Source organism: Ovis aries, chromosome 2, assembly GCF_016772045.2.
Source record: "Ovis aries strain OAR_USU_Benz2616 breed Rambouillet chromosome 2, ARS-UI_Ramb_v3.0, whole genome shotgun sequence".
NCBI classification, from domain to species: Eukaryota; Metazoa; Chordata; class Mammalia; order Artiodactyla; family Bovidae; genus Ovis; species Ovis aries.
In genome coordinates this window covers 161,191,894-161,208,801 of record NC_056055.1, presented here as the reverse complement: position 1 = coordinate 161,208,801, position 16,908 = coordinate 161,191,894, and the positions used below count along the sequence as shown (strand labels likewise).

The 16,908-nt window shown below is 39.5% G+C and overlaps 1 protein-coding gene across 49 annotated transcripts in view; it reads left to right on the top strand.

The window, feature by feature from the left end:
• The window catches only part of MBD5 (methyl-CpG binding domain protein 5), a 479,551-nt gene that overhangs the window by 323,497 nt on the left and 139,146 nt on the right, over positions 1-16,908 (top strand). For 31 of the 49 annotated variants that reach the window (XR_009599347.1, XR_009599348.1, XM_060410028.1 and 28 more), the window contains one exon: positions 10,826-10,947. The exons of the other annotated variants lie outside the window; for them this stretch is intronic. The gene's annotated coding sequence lies outside the window, so the exon portion shown is untranslated. The remainder of the gene's footprint in view (positions 1-10,825; positions 10,948-16,908) is intronic. 49 annotated transcript variants of the gene reach the window in all.

Genomic DNA, 16,908 nt, shown 5'->3' with positions numbered 1-16,908 from the left:
ATAGGACTACTTGATTTTTTAAACCATCTGCATGTGTAAATTCAAAACCAAACAGCATGATATTAACGTTAACAATGATCTGTAGAAACTTAGCAACTAACATATATACACTACCATGTGTAAAATAGAAAACTAGTGGGAAGCTGATGTAAGAGCACAGAGAGCTCAATCGAGTGCTCTGTGATGACCTAGAGGAGTGGGATGACGTGGTGGGAGGGAGCTCGAGGAAGGGGATATATGTATACTTAGAGCTGATTCCAGGTTGTAGTTCATCCAGCCTGGCATTTTGGATGATGTACTCTGCATATAAATTAAATAAGAGAAGTGACGATATACACCCTTGTTGTACTCCATTCCCAATTTTAATCTAGTCAGTTGTTCATGAATCACAAGCTGGAATTACGGTTGCTGGGAGAAATATCACAACCTCACATATGCAGATGATACCACTCTAATGGAAGAAAGTGAAGAGGAACTAAAAAGCCTCTTGATGAGGGTGAAAGAGGAGAGTAAAAAAGCTGTCTTGAAACTCAACATTCAAAAAACGAAGATCATGGCATCCGATCCCATCACTTCATGGCAAATAAAAGGGGAAAAGTAGCAGCAGTGACAGATTTTTTTCCTGCCTTGGGCTCCAAAATCACTGTGGACAGTGACTGCAGCCATGAAATTCAAAGATGCTTGCCCCTTGGAAGGAAAGCTATGACAAATCCAGACAGCGTGTTAAAAAGCAGAGACATCACTTTGGTGACAAGATCTGTATAGTCAAACCTATGGTTTTTTTCAGTAGTCATTTACAGATGTTAGAGTTGGACCAGAAAGAAGGCTGTGCTGGCAGGCATGGCAAATGTTTTTCTGATGTAACACCTATTTTCTAGAAACTTACCCAACAATTCATATGCAATAGCATTTAAGAATTTAAATTTGAATTTTTTTATTTTTAATTGGAGGATAATTGCTTTGCAATATTGTGCTAGTTTATGTTGTACAACATGAATCAGCTACTGCTTTTGTTTAGTCGCTAAGTTGTGTCCGACTCTTTGCGACCCGTTAGACTGTAGCAAGCCAGGCTCCTTTGTCCTCCACAATCTCCCAGTTTGCTCAGATTCATATTCACTGAGTCAGTGATGCTATCTAACCATCTCATCCTGTTGCCCCCTTCTCCTTTAGCCTTTAGTCCTTACCAACCTCAGAGTCTTTTCTGATCAAAGTCAGCTCTTTGCATCAGATGGCCAGAGTATTAAAGCTTCAGCATCAGTCCTTCCAATGAATATTCACAGTTGATTTCCTTTAGGATTGACTGGTTTGATCTCTTTGAAGTCCAAGGGACTCTCAAGAGTCATCTCCAGTCATCACAATTCAAAAGCATAAGTTCTTCAGCACTCAGACTTCTTTCTAGTCTGATTCTCACATCTGTACACAACTACTGGAAAAACCATATCTTTGATTTTACAGAACTTTCTCAACAAAGGGATATCTCTGCTTTTTAATACACTGTCTAGATTTGTCATAGTTTTCCTTCCAAGGAGCAAGCATCTTTGAACTTCATGGCTGCACTCACCATCCATGGTGATTTGGGAGCCTAAGAAAGTAAAATCTGTCACTGTTTCTACTTTTCCCCTTCTATTTGCCATGAATCAATGGAACTGGATGCCATGATCTTCGTTTTTTGAATGTTGAGATTCAAGCCAGCTTTTTCACTCTCTTTCACCCTCATCAAGAGGCTCTTTAGTTCCTCTTCATTTTGTTCTCTTAGAGTGGTAACATCTACATATATGAGGTTGTTGATATTTTTCCTGACAGTCTTGATTCCAGCTTGTGATTCATACAGCCCAGCATTTTGCATGATGTACTCTGCATATAAGTTAATTAAACAAGGTGACAATATACAGCCTTGTCATATTCCTTTCCCAATTTTGAACCAGTCAGTTCTTTCATATCTGGTTCTAAATGTTGCTTCTTTACTTGCGTACAAGTGTTTCAGGAGACAGGAAAGGTGGCCTGCTACTCCCATCTCTAAGAATTTTCCAACATTTGCTGTGATCCAAGGCTTCCGTAGTGCCTCATGTCAGTAAAGAATCCACCTGAAATGTGGGAAACCCGGATTTGTTCCCTGGGTTGGGAAGATCCCCTGGAGGAGGGTATAGCAACCCACTCCAATATTCTTGCTTAGAGAATCCCCATGGACAGAGGAGCCTGGGGGGCTGCAGTCCAAAGAATTTGCAGGGGTCACAAAGAGTCAGACACTGAGTGACTAAGCACAAGGCTTCCCAGGTGGCGCTAGTGGCAAAGAATCCGCCTGCCAGTGCAGGAGACGCAAAATATGCAGGTTCTGTTTCTGCATTGGGAAGGTCCCCTGGAGAAGGGAATGGCAACCCACTCCAGTATTCTTGTCTGGAAAATACCATGAACAGAAGACCTTGGAGGGCTACAGTCAATGGGGTCACTAAGAATCGAACATGACTGAGCTACTACCCACCACCACCTCATGGTTAAAGGCTTTAGCAAAGTCAGTGAAGCAGAAGTAGATGTTTTTCTGGAATTCTCTTGATTTCTCCATGATCCAATGAATGCTGGCGATTTGATCTCTGGTTCCTCTACCATTTCTAAATCCAGCCTATATATCTGGAGGTTCTCTGTTCATGTACTGCTGAAGCCTAGCTTGAAGGATTTTGAGGATACTCTTGCTAGTGTATGAAATGAGTAGTAAAGTAAAATCATTTTCATACTTACAAGTAAAACAGCAACTAAAGAAAAATTGAAAAATGGTACCTAGTCCCTGTAAGCCAATTTTATAAACTTGTAAAATAAAACTCTCTGAAATCAGAATAAGAATTAGAAATAAATGATATCACAAATGACCACAAAGGCTATGAAAATGCATTTGCTTTCTTAAAATACATCTGTTTCTTCATGTCTATATCATTAATTTTACTGACAGTTGCTTTCTTTCTGGCTAAAGCAAAAGTAAGTTTTAGCTCAACTCCTGTCTTATTTCTCAGAAATTAAGTGAGTGCAGTTGAAATAAATGCTGCTTTGCGGTATCTGCTCTATCTGATACAGCCTTGGTCTTATCTCTAGCTTAAGCTCCTTTAGGTAAAGGATCAGATAATTGGATAGTAAGGATAATTTTGGTCTCATCTTTCATTATCAATACCACTGCAGATGGTGACTGCAGCCATGAAATTAAAAGACGTTTACTCCTTAGAAGGAAACTTATGACCAACCTAGATAGCATTAATTAAAAAGCAGAGACATTATTTTGCCAACAAAGGTCCGTCTAGTCAAGGCTATGGTTTTCCAGTGGTCATGTATGGATGTGAGAGTTGGACTGTGAAGAAAGCTGAGCGCCGAAGAATCGATGCTTTTGAACTGTGGTGCTGGAGAATACTCCTGAGAGTCCCTTGGACTGCAAGGAGATCCAACCAGTCCATTCTAAAGGAGATTAGTCCTGGGTATTCATTGGAAGAACTGATGCTAAAGCTGAAACTCCAATACTTTTGCGACCTCATGTGAAGAGTTGACTCATTGGAAAAGACCCTGATGCTGGGAGGGATTAGGGGCAGGAGGAGAAGGGGATGACAGAGGATGAGATTGCTGGATGGCATCACTGATTCAATGGATGAGAGTCTGAGTGAACTCCGGGAGTTGGTGATGGACAGGGAGGCCTGGTGTGCTGCGATTCATGGGGTCGCAAAGAGTCGGACACGACTGAGCGACTGAACTAAACTGAAAGATAACAACGAATATAATAATGAAACAGTTATGAGCATGAATGTATACAGTTTTTCATGATGGAAAATACCAAATACAAAATGCAAAAACAAAAAATAAAACTTGAGTTGTAAAGGCATTTTTTTAGAGAATGAGAATGATGTTATAAGTATACTATTATTTAATTAGAGACAAGTAATAATATCAGGGTCACTTGTAAAAGTTTAATACCAATTAAAAATGGCATTCAATAATTAGGAAACAGTAAAATGTTTAAATTCCAGTCTAACAAAACCAACAGCTCTTTTTAATAAAGTTACGAATTGGGACTATGAAAAATCTGGTACTTTAATAAATATAGTTTAAGTCAGTTTTGTCCCTCAAATGGTGATCTTTGGAGGCCAGAAATGCTAGAATTGTCCAAAATATTTTTGGAATTTCTCTTTTGTAACTGCCTCTGCAATTAACTTTACACTGCACAAGACCGCTTGTTTTTGACCCCAAAAGGCATACATAACTTTTGACTCACTAAGCTTAGTTTGAGATGATGACATTTAGTTGGTTTAAGAATTCAGATGAAACCAGTATGTGTATGCAAAACATTTTTATGAACAAAAACAATTACATATATATTTTGTGAACAGGCAGAACCCAGGGAGTAAGTCAACAGGTTCAAAGGGCTTCCAGGAAAGAATCAAATAATGATACAGATTTTTAAATGTTGTTTTTCGTCTTCCCTTATAATTAAATCTTAACCTAAGAATAAAATAGCAGCTGAATATGCAGACATATCAAATTTCAGATTGTGAGAATGAATTTTTTAAACATTCAGTTCAGTTCAGTCACTCATTCATGTCTGATTTTATGACTCATGGACTGCAGCATGCCAGGCTTCGCTGACCATCACCAACTCCAACAGCTTAACTCAAACTCATGTCCATCGAGTCGGTGATGCCATCCAACCATTTCATCCTCTCTCGTCCCCTTCTCCTCCTGCCCTCAATCTTTCCCAGCCTCAGAGTCTCTTCAAATGAGTCAGCTCTTCACATCAGGTGGCCAAAGTATTGGAGTTTCAGCTTTAGTATCAGGCGTTCCAGTGAATATTTAGGACTGATTTCCTTTAGGATGGACTGGTTGAATCTCCTTGCAGTCCAAGGGACTCTCAACAGTCATCCCCAACACCACAGTTCAGAAGTATCAATTCTTCGGGGCTCTGCTTTCTTTAAGTCCAACTCACACATCCATACATAACTACTGGAAAAACCATAACTTTGACTAGATGGACTTTTGTTGGTAAAGTAATGTTTCTGCTTTTTAATATGCTGTCTAGGTTGGTCATAACTTTTCTTCCAAGGAGCAAGCATCTTTTAATGTCATGGCTGCAGTCACCATCTGCAGTGATTTTGGAGCCCAAAGAATTAAAGTCTCTCACTGTTTCCATTGTTTCCCCGTGTATTTGCCATGAAGTGATGGGACCGAATGCCATATCTTAGCTTTCTAAATGTTGAGTTTTAAGCCAGACTTTCCACTCTCCTCTTTGACTTTCATCAAGAGGCTTGTTAATTCTTCTTCGCTTTCTGATATAAGGGTGGTGTCATCTGCATATCTGAGGTTATTGATGTTTCTCCCGGCAGTCTTGATTCCAGCTTATGCTTCATCCAGCCCGGCATTTCGCATGATATTCTCTGCACATAAGTTAAATAAACAGGGTAACAATACACAGCCTTGACATACTCCTTTCCCGACTTGGAACCAGTCTGTTGTTTCATGTCCAGTTCTAACTGTTGCTTCTTGACCTGTGTACAGATTTCTCCAGAGGCAGGTCACGTGGTCTGGTGTTCCCATCTGTTGAATTTTCCAGAGTTTGTTGTGATCCACACAGTGAAATATTTGGCATAGTCAGTAGAGCAGAAGTAGATGTTTTTCTGGAGCTCTCTTGCTTTTTCGATAATCCACCAGATTATTGGCAATTTGATCTCTGGTTCCTCTGCCTTTTCTAAATCCAGCTTGAATATCTGGAAGTTCATGGTTCACGTACTGTTGAATCCTGTCTTGGAGAATTTTGAGCATTATTTTGCTAGCGTGTGAGATGAGTCCAATTGTGCAGAAGTTTGAGCATTCTTTGGTATTGCCTTTCTTAGGGATTGGAATGAAAACTGACCTCTTCCAATCCTGTGGCCACTGCTGAGTTTTCCAGATTTGCTGGCATATTGAGTACAGCACTTTCACAGCATCATCTTTAAGGATCTGAAATAGCTCAGCTGGAATTCCATCACCTCCACTAGCTTTGTTCATAGTGATACTTTGTAAGGCCCACTTGACTTTGCATTCCAGGATGTCTTGCTTTAAGTGAGTGATCACACCATCATGGTTATCTGGGTCATGAAGATCTTTTTTGTGTAGTTCTTCTGTATATTTTTGCCACCTCTTCTTAATATCTTTCTGCTTTTGTTAATAAAGACCATTCTGTTATTAAAGGACCATTTCTGTCCTTGATTCAGCCCATCCTTGCATGAAATATTCCTTTGGTGTCTCTAATTTTCTTGAAGAAATTTCCAGTCTTTCCCATTCTATTGTTTCCTCTATTTCTTTGCATTGATCACTGAGGAAGGCTTTCTTATCTCTCCTTGCTGTTCTTTGGAACTCTGCATTCAGAAGGGTATATCTTTCCTTTTCTCCTTTGCCTTTCACGTCTTGTCTTTTCTCAGCTATTTATAAGTTCTCCTCAGAACCATTTTGCCTTTTTCCATTTCTTTTTCTTGTGGATGCTCTTGATTACTGCCTTCTGTACAATGTCACGAACCTCTGTTTGTAGTTCTTCAGGCACTAGCATTCCAGGTTCCTATGCAATATTGCTGTTTACCGCATCAGACTTTACTTCCATCACCAGTCACATCCACAACTGGGTGTTGTTTTTGCTTTGGCTCCATCTCTTCATTCTCTCTGGAGTTATTTCTCCACTGATCTCCAGTAGCATATTGGGTATCTACTGACCTGGGAAGTTCATATTTCAGTGTCCTATCTTTTTGCCTTGTCATGCTTTTCATGGGATTCTAAGGCAAGAAATTGAAGTGGTTTACCATTCCCTTCTCCAGTGGACCATGTTTTGTCAGAACTGTCCACCATGACCTGTCCATCCTGGGTGGCCCTACACAGCATGGTTTATAGTTTCTTCGAGTTAGACAAGGCTGTGGTCCATTTGATCAGATTGGTTAGTTTTCTGTGATTGTGGTTTTCATTCCGTCTGCCCTCTGATGGAGAAGGATAAGAGGCTTATGGAAGCTTCCTGATAGGAGAGACTGACTGAGGGGAAAACTGAATCTTGTTCTGATGGTTGAGACCATGCTCAATTCAGTTCAGTTCAGTTCAATCACTCAGTCGTGTCCGACTCTTTGCGACCCCGTGAATCGCAGCACGCCAGGCCTCCCTGTCCATCACCAACTCCCGGAGTTCACTCAAACTCATGTCCATCTAGTCGGTGATGCCATCCAGCCATCTCATCCTCTGTCGTCCCCTTCTCCTCCTGCCCCTGCTGCTGCTAAGTCACTTCAGTCGTGTCTGACTCTGTGCAACCCCATAGATGGCAGCCCACCAGGCTCCCCCATCCCTGAAATTCTCCAGGCAAGAACAGTGGGGTAGGTTGCCATTTCCTTTTCCAATGCATGAAAGTGAAAAGTGAAAGTGAGGTCGCTCAGTCGTGTCCGACTCCTAGCAACCCCATGGACTGCAGCCTTCCAGGCTCCTCTGTCCATGGGATTTTCCAGGCAAGAGTACTGGAGTGGGGTGCCATTGCCTTCTCCCCTCCTGGCCCTAATCCCTTCCAAAATCAGGGTCTTTTCCAGTGAGTCAACTCTTCGCATGAGGTGGCCAAAGTACTGGAGTTTCAGCTTTAGCATCAGTCCTTCTATAAACACCCAGGGCTGATCTCCTTCAGAATGGACTGGTTGGATCTTGCAGTCCAAGGGACTCTCAAGAGTCTTCTCCAGCACCACAGTTCAAAAGCATCAGTTCTTCGGCGGTCAGCTTTCTTCACATTCCAGCTCTCACATCCATACATGACCACAGGAAAAACCATAGCCTTGACTAGACAGACCTTAGTCGGCAAAGTAATGTCTCTGCTTTTGAATATGCTATCTAGGTTGGTCATAACTTTTCTTCCAAGGAGTAAGTGTCTTAATTTCCTGGCTGCAATCACCATCTGCAGTGATTTTGGAGCCCCCCAAAATAAAGTCTGACACTGTTTCCACTGTTTCCCCATCTCTTTCCCATGAAGTGATGAGACCGGATGCCATGATCTTAGTTTTCTGAATGTTGAGCTTTAAGTCAATGTTTTCATTTTAGTTCCTCTTCAATTTCTACCATAAGGGTGGTGTCATAGGCATCTCTGAGGTTATTGATATTTCTCCCAGCTTGTGCTTCTTCCAGCTCAGCATTTCTCATGATGCACTCTGCATATAACTAAATAAGCAGGGTGACAATATACAGTGATGTACTCCTTTTCCTCTTTGGAACCAGTCTATTGTTCCATGTCCAGTTCTATCTGTTGCTTCCTGACCTGCATATAGTTTTCTCAAGAGGCAGGTCAGGTGGTCTGGTATCCCCATCTCTTTCAGAATTTTCCACAGTTTATTGTGATTCACACAGTCAAAGGCTTTGACAAAGTCAATAAGGCAGAAATAGATGTTTTTCTGGAATTCTGTTTTTTTTTGATGATCCAGCAGATGTTGGCAATTTGATCTCTGGTTCCTCTGCCTTTTCTAAAACACAGCTTGAATATCAGGAAGTTCATGGTTCAAGTATTGCTGAAGCCTGGGCTTGTAGAATTTTGAGCATTACTTTACTAGTGTGTGAGATGAGTGCAATTGTGCAGTAGTTTGAGCATTCTTTGGCATTGCCTTTCTTTGGGATGGAATCAAAACTGACCTTTTCCAGTCCTGTGGCCACTCCTGAGTTTTCCACATTTGCTGGCATATTGGGCCATGCTCAGTAAATCTTTAATCCAATTTTCTTTTGATGAGTGGGGCTGTGTTCCCTCCCTGTTATTTGACCTGAGGCCGATATATGAGGTAATGAAGGAGGTAATGAACATTATGGTGACCTCCTTCCAAAGGTCCCATGCAGGTGCTGCTGCACACAATGCCCCCAACCCTGCAGCCAGCCACCACCGACCCATGCCTCCACCGGAGACTCCTGAACACTCACAGGCAAGTCTGAGTCAGTCTCTTGTGGGGTCATTGCCCCTTTCTCCTGGGTCCTGGTGTGCACAAGGTGTTTGTTTTTTTTTTTTTTAATGCCCTCCTAGAGTCTGTTTCCAGTCCTGTGTAAATTCTTGTGGCTCTATGGTGAGGTTAATGGTGACCTCCTCCAAGAGGGCTTATGCCATACCCAGGTCTACTGCACCCAGAGCCCCTGCCCCTGCAGCAGTCCGCTGCTGATCCGTACCTCCACAGGAGACAAACACAGTTCTGTCTCAGTCTCTGGGATCCCAACAAGAGACTGACCCAGACTTGCCCGTGTGTGTCCAGGAGTCTACGGCGGAGACATGAGTCAGTGGTGGCCTGCTGCAAGGTTGGAAGACTGAGTGCAGCAGTGCCTGCATGGGACCTTTGGAAGGGGGTCATCATTGTCTTAGGTGCCTCCATCAGTATGGTATCATGTATTAATGAAACTGCCGCCTCATGTAGTTCAAAAACATCTCTGAAAACAATTTCAGAGACGGATTTTCAAAACTTTTGTACAAAGGCCATATAAAAAAAAAATTTTTTTTTAATGAGATTTCCCTGGAGGTCTAGTGATTAAGGCTCTGCACTTCCAATGCAGGGTTCACCGGTTTCATTTCTGACTGGGAAAATGCTGATGTTAGAGCGTCTCCCACAGAGGCATGGGTTGGCAGTGGCTTGCAGTAGAGATGGGAACACTGGCAGCTGCAGTCCCAGAAAGCCCCCTCTTTAACATCCTTTAATCTTAAAAAATAATAAAAATTACCAGCCGTTTTATGTCATGTTGTAGATATCTTTTTTAAAAGTCTAGACAAATTGCAGAATGTCCCTTAAAATTTTTCTGATATATTTTTTAAAATTATTAGTTTCAAATTAAACATTCTTGACAAGAATGCTCCATTGGTAATGCTGTGCCTTCTCAAGGTTTCATATCAAATGGAAGAAGAAATTGGTAACAAAGTAGAAAGGCACACTGCTGTGATTTGATAGAAGGTCCAATTTGAGTTTTCAATTCTATTTTCTTTAATTTTATACTAACCAGATAATTTCTAAGTGGTCTGTGCTTAACTAGATCAACTATCAGTAAATAATATTTTATCTAGTCCATTGGCTATCATTTTGAAAAATCAAAAAATTCCCCTCTTTAAATTTATCTGTTCCTTTGAGTTTGTTTGCAAGTTTGGGTAGCTCTGATAAAATCAAGTTTCTAATTTGCAAATCTGAGGGCCAGGTGGTAATAATATCCACTCATAACTCTGAAATGAGAATTACTGGAGATGCTGACAGAAGTAAAATATCACTGACAGTAATATGTTTTGTGAATCAACCCCACCCATTTATTTATCTTTAAAACCACAAAAATAACATATAGACTTCCCTGATAGCTCAGCTGGTAAAGAATCTTCCTGCAATGTGGGAGACCAGGGTTCGATTCCTGGGTTGGGAAGATCCCCTGGAGGAGGGCATGGCAATCCCTCCAGTATTCTTGCCTGGAGAATCCCCATGGACAGAGAAGTTTGGCGGGCTATAGCCTCTGGGGTTGCAAAGAGTCAAACACAACTGAGTGACCAAGCACACACCTAGCACACAAGTGGTATTTACTATTATTATTGTACCTGACAGTGTTGTATTTAAGAATATTAATCTTTAATAATAACCTTTCTACTTTGATACTATTATTATCCCCTTTTACAAATCTGGAAACTGAGGCATGGGGAGGATAAATAGCTTTCCCAAGGGCATACAACCAATAAATGATATATCCAACTGTTTCTCTTTGAGATCCCACTTGCAAACAGGCAGCCTATGTAGCTGCAGTGTATACTTAAGGATGATTTTCTTTCAGCCTCTCCTTTAAATAAATGTGTGTGTCTATGTTATTTCTGTTACAGAGAGAAGAGGTACTCCTTTATAGGGACTCATAAAGGCATAGAGCATCTAGAGATTTACTGCCTCCATTACGCTGCTGGGTCTCACAGCACATGTTATGTTTTTATCAGTTTCTCTCCACAAGGTAGGAATTGTTTTCTCTCCATGAATTCTTCACGTAATTACAGTTTTCTTGTCTATGAACTTTATTTTTATTAAATCTGAAAAGCATCTGACATCTATAGACTTAAATGCCACACATCTCCAAATAGTTAAGTCATAAAAACACTTCTAAAATATATTTCTATTATAAAATTAATACCTGTTCATTGTAAAAAATAAAAGAAAAACAGAAAATGTATAGTAATCCTACCATCTTGAGATAGTGCTCTTTGTATTTTCTTTTTTGCCTTTCCGAGTTTATTGATATATATATATTATTATATGTATTTTATATATAATATACTATTATATACACATATTTTACTGTATGCATATATACATACATATTATGAGTAGAAATAATAGGATATAAATGCTCTTTGGCTGGAATGCTTCTGTTTTTTAATAACTTATTTATTTATTCATTTATTTATTTTTAGTTGCACTAGGTCTTCATCCTGTGCTCAGGCTTTCTTTAGTCGTGGCAAGCAAGGACTACTCTTTGTTGTGGTGCATGGCCTTCTCATTGCAGGGGCTTATCTTGTTGCAGAACACAGGCTCTAGGTGCAGGCTTCTGTATTTGCAACACATGAACTCAGTAGTTGACGGTTTGTGAGCTCTAGGGTGTGCGGACTTCAGTTACTGAGCCGTGCATGATCAGTAGTTATTGTTTGTGGGCCTGGGAGTGTTTGGGCTTCAGTAGTTGTGGCCCGTGGCTCAGTAGCTGTGGCATATGAGCTTTGTTGCTCTGCAGCATGTGGGTTTTTCTCAGACCAGGGATCAGACCAATGTCCCCTCATTGGCAAGTGGAGTCTTCTCCTTGGTACCACCAGTGAAGTCCTAGAATGCTTCTATTTTAATTTTTTAATTTAATTTTATATAGTTGATTTACGTTGTTGTGTTAGTTCCAAGTGTCATGTCCAGCAGAGTGATTCAGTTATGCATATACCTATATCCATTCTTTTTCAGATTCTTCTCCCATATAGGTTATTACAGAATATTTAGTAGAATTTCTTGAACTATACAGTAGGTCCTTGTTGATTATCTATTTTATATATAATAATGTATATATGTCAGTCCAAGTCTCCCAAGGTATCCTTCATCCCCTTTCTTTCCCCTTTAAATTTATTTTCTACATCTGTAACTCTGTTTTGTAAATACGTTAATTTGTATCATTTCTTTTAGACTCCACATATAAATGATGTTATATGATATTTGTCCTTTTCTGTCTGACTTATTTTACTCAGTATGACAATCTCTGAGCCCATCCGTCTTTCTGCAGATGGCATTATTTTGTGCTTTTTTATGGCTAATATTCCATTGTATATATGTACCATGTCTCCTTTATCCATTCATCTGTTGATGGGCATTTAGGTTGCTTCCATGTGCTGGCTATTGTAAGTGGTGCTGCAGTGAACATTGGGGTGCATGTATCTTTTGGATTATGGTTTTCTCCAGATATATGCCCAGGAGTGGAATTGCTGGATCATATGGTAATGGGTAATGTGTCACTTGTTTGTGATTGAGAAGCTAAATAGCAACAACATGGTAGCTCTACTTTTAGTTTTTTAAGGACCTCTATATGTTGTCCATAGTGGCTGTACCAATTTACATTCCCACCAACAGGAAAGAAGGGTTCTCTTTTCTCCAGATCCTTTGCAGCATGCCTTGTTTGTAGGATTTTTGATGATGACCATTCTGACCAATGTGAGGTCATATACCTCATTGTGTTTTGATTTGTAGTTCTCTGTTAATTGGTGATATTGAGCATCTTTTCATGTTCTTTTTGGCCATCTGTATTTCTTCTTTGGAGAAACATCTGTTTAGGTCTTCTGCCCATTTTTGGATTGAGGGGTTTTTGTTTGTTTTTAATTGCACTGCATGAGCTCTTTGTATGTTTTGGAGATTAATTTGTTGTTGGTTTGTCTTTTGGGGTTTTTCTTTTTTATGTTTTCCTTTGCTGTGCAAAAGGTTTTAAGTTTAATTAGATCTCATTTGTTTTATTTTTGGTTTCATTTTCATTATTTTAGGAGTTGAGACAGAAAAGATATTGCTACAATTTATGTCAAAGAGTGTTCTGCCTATATTTTCCTCTGAGAATTTTTTTTAATAACATCCAGCCTTACAATTAGGTCTTTAATCCATTTTGAGTTTACTTTTGTGTATGGTATTAGGGAGTATTGTCATTTCATGTTAGCTATCCAGTTTTTCCAGCACCACTTCTTGAAGAAACTGTCTTTTCTCTACTATATGTCCTCACCACCTTTGTCATAGATTATTTGACCATAGGTGGGTATGTTTATCTCTGGGCTTTCTGTCCTGTTTCATTGATCTATACTTCTGTTTTTGTGCCAGTACTATACTGTCTTGATTACTGTAGCTTTGTGGTATAGTCCAAAGTCAGAGAACTTCAATGTCTCCAGCTTTGTTTTTCTTTCTCAGGATTGCTTTGTCTATTTGGGGTGTTTTTGTGTTTTCATGCAAAATAGTAAAATTTTTTGTTCTAGTTCTGTGAAAAATGCCATTGGTGACAAGGGTCCCATTGAATGTGTAGATTGCCTTGGGTAGTATAGTCATTTAGATTATATTGATTCTTCAATCCAAGAACATGGCATATCTCTCCCATTTGTGTCATCTTTGATTCGTTTCCTCAATGGATTACAATTTTCAGAGTACAGATCTTAAGTAGGTTCCTTTCTAGGTATTTTATTCTTTTTGATGTGATTGTAAATGGGATTGTTTCCTTAATTTCTCTTTTTGCTCTTTCATTGTTAGTGTACCGGAATGCAAGGGATTTCTGTGTATTAATTTTGTGTCCTGAAACTATACCAGATTCATTGATTAGCTCCAGTAGTTTCCTGGTAGCATCTTTAGGATCTTCTATGTATAGTATCACATAATATGTAAACAGTGACAGTTGTACTTCTTTCCCAGTTTGAGTTCCTTGTATTTATTTTTCTTCTCTGCTTGCCATGGCTAGGACTTTCAAAACTATGCTGAATAAAAGTAGTGAGAATAGGCATCCTTGTCCTGTTCCTGATCTTAGAGAAAATGCTTTTAGATTTTCACTGTTGACAACTATGTTTGTTGTGGATTTGTTATATATATGTGTCTGTGTGTGTGTGGTTTTTATTATGTTGAGGTAGGTTTATTATTTATTTATTATGTTGAGGTAGGTTCCCTCTATGCCGCTTTCTGGAGTTTTTGTCATAAATAGGGGTTGAATTTTGCTGAAAGCTTTTTCTGCATCTCTTGAGATGATCATATGGTTTCTATTCTTCAATTTGTTAATAGAATATATCACATTGATTGATTTGTGTAGGTCTATTTCTTGTAAGTTGTCAATTTTATTGGCATATAGTTCCTGGTAATAGTCTCTTATGATCCTTTGTATTTCTGTGGTGTCAGTTGTAACTTCTTTTTCATTTCTAATTTTACTGATGTGAGTCCTCTCCCTTGTTTTCTTGATAATTCTGGCATAAGGTTTATCAACTTCGTTTACCTTCTCAAAGCACTACTTTTAGTTTCATTGCTCTTTGCTATTGTTTTCTTTGTTTCTATTTTGTTTATTTCTGCTCTGATCTTTCTTATTTCTGTCCTTCTACTAACTTTGGGGTGTTTTTTTCTTCTTCTTCTAGCTGTTCTAGGTGTAAGGTTAGGTTGTTTATTCAGTGTCTTTCTTGTCTCTTGAGGTAGGCTTATATTGCTGTAAACTTCCCTCTTACCACTCTTTTGCTGCATCCCATAGATTTTGAGTTGTCGTGTTTTCATTGTCATTTGTTTCTAGATATTTTTTTATTTCCTCTTTGATTTCTTCACTGACTTCTTGGTCATTCAGAATAGTATTGCTTAAGCTCCATGTTTGTGGTTTTTACAGTTTTTCTTTTTTTCTTCTGTAGGTAGTGTCTAATGTTGTAGCATTGTGGTTGGAAAAAATGCTTGATATAATTTCAGTTTTCTTAAGTTTACCAAGGCTTGATTTGTGGCCCAAGGAATGATCTATCCTGAAGAATGTTCCATGTGCACTTTAAAAAAAAGTGAAATCTACTGTTTGAGGATGAAATATCCTATAAATATCAACTAGATCCCTCTTATCCAATGTAGGATTTAAAGCTTGTGTTTTTTGTTTTCTATCTGGATGATCCATTGGTGTGAGAGAGATGTTAAAGTCCCCCAGTGTTACTGTGTTACTGTTGATTTCCCCATTTATAGCTGTTAGCATTTGGCTTATATATTGAGGTCCTTCTACGTTGGGTGCATATATATTTACAGTTGTTATATCTTCTTGGATTGATCCTTTCATCATTATGTAGTGTCCTTCCTTGTCTCTTACACAGTCTTTATTTTAAAGTCTATTTTGTCTGATAAAAATGCTGCTACTCCACCTTTCTTTTGGTGTCTGTTTACATGAAATACCTTTTTCTATCCCCTCATTTTTGGTCTGTATGTGTCCCTAGATCTGAAGTGGGTCGTTTGTAGATAGCATATGTACAGGTCTTGTTTTTGTATCCATTCAACAAGTACGTCTTTTGATTAAAGCATTTAACCCGTTTATGTTTATGTAATTACCGATAGTTGAGTTCAGTTCAGTCCCTTAGTTGTGTCCGACTCTTTGCAATCCCATGGACTGCAGCACGCCAGGCTTCCCTGTCCATCACCAACTCACGGAGCCTGCTCAAACTCATGTCCATCAACTCAGTGATGCCATCCAGCCATCTCATCCTCTGTTGTCCCCTTGTCCTCCTGCCTTCAGTCTTTCCCAGCATCAGGCTTTTTTCCAGTGAGTCAATTCTTTCCATCAAGTGCCCAAAGTATTGGAGTATCAGCTTCACCATGCTTTCTTCAAATGAATATTCAGGACTGATTTCCCTTAGGATTGACTGATTTAATCTCCTTGCAGTCCAAGGGACTCTCAAGAGTGTTCTCCAACACCACAGTTCAAAAGCATCAGTTCTTTGGCACTCAGCCTTCTTTATGGTCCAACTCTCACATCCATACATGACTACTAGAAAAACTATAGCTTTGACTAGATGGACCTTTGTTGGCAAAGTAATATCACTGCTTTTTAATATGGTGTCTAGGTTGGTGATAGCTTTTCTTTCAAGGAGCAAGCATCTTTTAATTTCATGGCTGCAGTCACCATCTGCAGTGATTTTGGAGCCCAAGGAAATAAAAGCTGTCACTGTTTCCATTGTTTCCCCATCTATTTGCCATGAAGTGATGGGGCCAGATGCCATGATCTTAGTTTTTTGAATGTTGAGTTTTAAGCCAGCTTTTCTACTCTCCTCTTTTACTTTCATCAAGAGGCTCCTCAGTTCCTCTTCACTTTCTGCTGTAAGGGTGGTGTCATCTGTGTATCTGAAATTACTGATACTTCCCCGAGCAATCTTGATTCCAGCTTGTGCTTTATCCAACCCAGCATTTCTTTATGATGTACTCTGCATAGAAGTTCAATAAGCAGGGTGACAATATACAGCCTTAACATACTCCTTTCCCATTTTGGAACCAGTCTGCTGTTCCATGTCCGGTTCTAACTTGCTTTTTGACCTGCATACAAGTTTCATAGGAGGCAGGTAAGGTGGTCCGGTATTCCCATTTCTTTAAAAATTATTCAAAGTTTGTTGTGATCCACACAGTCAAAGGCTTTGGCATAGTCAATAAAGCAGAAATAGATGTTTTTCTGAAACTCTCTTGCTTTTTTGATGATCTGGCTGATGTTGGCAATTTATCTCTAGTTCCTCTGCCTTTTCTAATCCAGCTTGAACATCTGGAAGTTCTTGGTTCACGTACTGTTAGTGCCTGGTTGGGAGAATTTGGGGCATTACATTGCTAGTGTGTAAGATGAGTGCAGTTGTGCAGTAGCTTAAACTTTCTTTGGCATTGCCTTTCTTTGGGATTGGAATGAAAACTGACCTTTTCCAGTCCTGTGGCCACTGTTGAGTTT